Source organism: Hyaena hyaena, unplaced genomic scaffold (genome assembly GCF_003009895.1).
Source record: "Hyaena hyaena isolate Hyena2069 unplaced genomic scaffold, ASM300989v1 scaffold_765, whole genome shotgun sequence".
Classification (NCBI taxonomy): Eukaryota; Metazoa; Chordata; class Mammalia; order Carnivora; family Hyaenidae; genus Hyaena; species Hyaena hyaena.
This window is the reverse complement of record NW_024081399.1, coordinates 516,913-521,381: the sequence shown is the minus strand read 5'-3', so window position 1 is coordinate 521,381 and position 4,469 is coordinate 516,913. Positions and strand designations below refer to the sequence as shown.

General features: G+C 45.1%; 1 pseudogene; it reads right to left on the bottom strand.

The window, feature by feature from the left end:
* Window positions 1–277: 277 nt before the first annotated feature.
* Window positions 278–2,617, bottom strand: LOC120221241 (annotated as a pseudogene).
* Between the last annotated feature and the right edge of the window lie 1,852 nt (window positions 2,618–4,469).

Genomic DNA, 4,469 nt, shown 5'->3' with positions numbered 1-4,469 from the left:
AAACTCCCTTTTTTAAAAAGGGGTTTTTTTTGGCTTAAAATATTTCACTGTAAATGAATTTATGTCAGCTGTCAATGAAAAAACATCACTAATACACTGTGGACCCTTTTTGCAATGTAAATCAATGTCCCCTTTTTTTATATAGTGAACTTCAACCTAGCAATTATTACAACAAATTTTATATAGTCTAAAGCTCAAACACATTTAGGCAATTTTGAAATTGAATTGTGTACAAACCAAATGAAATGTACACCATAACACGCATTCCCACCTAAGACTATGGGGACACTTGAGCCTTCCGCATCGACGTCAGTACCTTTTCGTGCAGGTGGTTTTCTAAGTCATTAGTGTTGTCTTTGGGCTCGCTTTTGGCTTCCTTCTTAGGCTCAGGCTCCGCCTCTGGTTTCTGCTGTGCTGATGTGGCTATGAGAGCAGCAATGGTTGCAGGGCTTACAGCAGATGCAGCGGCTGCAGTCACAGCCTTTTCTGTCTTGTGTTTCTTGTCCTTCTTTTTCTTCTTTTTCTTTCTGCCTTCTTTCTGGGTCTGAGTTCCTCACCAGATATGAGCTTGGTTTTGGGCTTTTAGCCTTTTTGAGCAGTACCGCTGGTGGCCAGTTGGCAGAGGGTGACTGAGACTGGACTGCTGGCTCAGGAAATGCTGAGACGGATCGGGAGGATGACACCTTCCTTACAGACTGAGGGCTTGGTGAGGGAGCCTTTTCTGTCTTTTTGGTTTTTCGGAGTACTGGAGACTCTCCTGATGGGTCTAGTACTTGGAGATGGGGACTTCCTTCTATGGGGTGATGATGATGCTCCTCTTTGAACAACTGGAGGACCTGAGGAAGTCTGAGGAGCTTGGGACCATGGTGAGGACGAATGCCATTTGTTTGGTTGTGGTGACTGAGGCTCCGAGGTAGATCAGGTTTGATGATAATGAAGGCAAACGTCTCTAGGTGACTGGGGAGCTTCTTTGGGAGAGGCAGAATCGGAGACCTGACAGTTTGGTGGTGGAGATGGTGATTTCCTTCACTTAGGGGGGGAGGGGGGAGAAGCCGTTCTTCTCTTTGGAGGCAGAGAAGGAGAGTATCTCTGCAATACGGGAGGAGGGTTATCTTGTTGGTGAAAGTGAGCACCGATGTGAGGTGGGGAGGGAGAGAAGGAGTCCTTCACCGAGGTGGCGGTGTGGGAGACCTGCGCCTCTGAAGAGAAGGGGCAGGAGAAGGAGAAGGGGACCTTCTGGAGGATGATAGGGAGGGGCTTCCCCTCCATCCACCAGAGGAGAAGTCTCTTTCTGGCGCTTTTAAGGTGATGGAGAGGCGCACCTGGGAGGGGAATGTCTCCACCACCTGCCTACCTCACCATTCTTCACACGGGCCCTCTTGGGCTGATCACCTTCTGAGGAAGAAGTGGAACCAGAATCAGATGAAGACTGCTGGTTCTGTCATCTGTACTGACATCTCTGCTGCATAGAATGTGCCGCAGCCATTGTGCCACTTTTTTCTTCTTCCGATTCAGGTAAGTCTACTTTTCTAGGTTTAGGTGCTGGTGAAGGGGAGTCTCTTTTCTTGGTACCTTTGTGTATCATCACTGAAGTTCTCCCTGGAGAGACAGAACCACGACTTTTTCTTGTACGGTTTGACTGCTCGGGTGTTGGGGAATGACAAGTTTTGGGCAGTGGAGTTGCTGGAGGTGATGGCCTGTGCCTTCGCCTCAGAGGACGTGCTGAAGGAGACAGCCTGCCAGTTTTTTGAGGGGGGCTGCATGTCCTCTTAGGAGGCTTATTTGGCAGTGACTGGAAACAAGACAAAGAATGTGATGAACCGTTTCCAGACAAGGATACTGATGGACGCCTTCTTCGTCTCACTGGAGATCTACTCCTCCTATGCCTGGGTGGAGGCAGCATACCACTTGGTGGAGTTCTTCGAGGAGATGGCCGCCTTTGAGATGACTATGATCTTGATCTATGATGCCATCTAGGTCGTGTATGAGAACGAGAGCAGATGGTGTCTGGGATCTTGATTTGCAATGTGACCGAGATCTTGGTCGGGTCTTCTCCTTCTTCTTTTCTTTTTTGGAGTTTTTCTCCAGAGAAGATTCTTTAGACTCTGGTACAGGTTCCGGTTTGGGAACTTTCAGGACGTCACTAGTAGAAATGACCTCTTGTACTGAAGGCTCTTTTACTTTCACTGATGGTTCTGGAAGCTCTGGAGTTCTTTCCTTCTTTTCTGGAGCAGGGGAAGGACTCCAGCTGTTGGTTCTGTGGAGGGGAGACTGAGAATGACTGCCCTGTCTCTCTCTCCTGACGGGGGAAGATCGTCTTCTAGGGGAAGGAGATCTGGATTTGCATCTTGGGCTTCCAAACCTCTCCCTTATTTTCTCTGCTGTTTCCTTTTCTTCCGTATCCCTCTTATCCTTGTTTCCATCTTGCTTTTTCAAAGATGCCGACTTTTCTTCTTTAATTCGTCTTTGCTTATTTTCTTCTTTCTTCAGTTCTAGAAAAGCAGAAGGGATTCCAGTGATGTCTTCTTGTTCACTTAAGAACAGGGGCCACAGTTCTCCCATGAATTCTCTAGCATTTTTTTCCATACAAAAGCCCAGCCAGGTTGATTTGCATCATTTTGGCATTTTGAAGTTTGGATTCTTCACTTCCAGCTGGTTGAATATAAACTCAGTCTCACAACATTATCCTCAAACCCAAGGGTTTCTGTTACTCGTTTTGTTACTCAAGGCTTTATAACCTCCAGATTTACTTTGCTCATATCCACATTTTTTTCCTAGGCGTTCTGCAAATTTCAGCTGCTTCAGTAGCTTCTTCTGTTGCTGAACTGATTGTCCTTATCTGTAATTGTTCCAGAATCCTGCGTCCACCTTGCTGCCTCTGTATTGATTTTTCTCATGGTGATGTCAGAGTTTTCATACCCCAAGCTCCAAACTAAGACTGAGGTATTAAAAATGTGTACTCTCTTCTTTCCCCGATGCCTATTTTCTTTTCCTAGTAGACGCGTACCCTTGATCTCAGCTATGGGAACCATCCTAATGTAAACTTTATGTCATCAGGGTAGAGGTACATGCTTGTATATGCTTTTAACTTCTCTATATAGTGGACTGATATTTGAAGGCAATAATAAGATGGATGATGTTTAGGTCCTCTAGGTCCTCCATGGAAAAGAATGGTGGAAACAACCAGTTGTCGGCTCATCAAATTCTTCCTGCTCCTTCTGGTGCCTCAGAGCACAAAGCAGCTGGTTTGCTGAGGCTTGTGCTGTACTCTTGCTAAAAATGATTTCCAGCCAGCCTAAATCCCACGTTGTTAACTTGTGAATCCAATATCAGTTGTGCCTTATATGAAGTTTTTCTATATTTTGAAATACAAGTACATGTGAGGGGGGTGGGAATGGGGTGATATTTTATATGTTCCAATAGCATAAGCATAAGAGTTTCCCAAATGTTGGGTTTTGGCAATTTCATAACTACCAGAGGCTGCCTGATATAGAACCTGGTGTGAGGCACTTTGCCTTGAATACTTTGCTATTCTTCTTCTGGCATCATTGCCGGGAGTCAGCACCAGAGGATCGCCTCCCATCTTCAGAGCCTTCATGAGTTATCTACAAATAGTAGTGCCATTGACAATTCAAGATAGATGATGCCCGGAAAATAAACATACTGGAACTTAGACATATACGAATATTCATTTCATCCTAAAGATCCTGCCATTGCTCAAAATATGGTCAGAATTCTTTTTGCTTTTAGAGACAGTCTTCCAGCTAAATGAAGACATTTGTCTTATAACTCTACTTTAAAATGTATATTGGGCTGAAGACGTTATTAGCTACCTGGTTCAGTGGTTTGGTTGGGTCATTTTTAAATAAATCCAAAAATCAAAAAGGGGTTTATAGAGCAAAGAGTTGCCACCATCGAGGAGAAACAAATGAACCAACCAACAAACCTTGTGAAAGTCTATCCAAATGAGTGACAACACCTTTGGAGTTCTGGGAGCATCAACGGAATCACTGCATGGCCTCCTAGGAGATAGATTTGAAGGTAACGGCAATCACCTCAAAACCGAATAGTACGGGAGAATGAAGGAAGCTCTGGCACCAGGAAAACCGTGCTATGAGATTTATATAACTAGTTAATTGACCAGGCTGGACTCAGTGGGGTGAAATTATGAAATTAATTTGTCACAAGTGACTTTCTTTTTTACTAATTTATTTTTCACAGAGAGAGACAGAGAACATACAAGCATGGGAGAGGGGCAGAGGGAGAGAGAGGATCTTAAGCAAGCTCCATGCTCAGCATGGAGCCCAACATGGGGCTTCATCCCACGACCCTGGGATCATGACCTGAGTCGAAATCAAGAATCGGTGGCTCAACTGACTGAGGCCCCCAGGCGCCCCTGCCACAAGTGACATTCAAATCCATTTCATAACTTCTCCCTTCCTGCTCTTGTGCAGAATCTCAGGCAGATT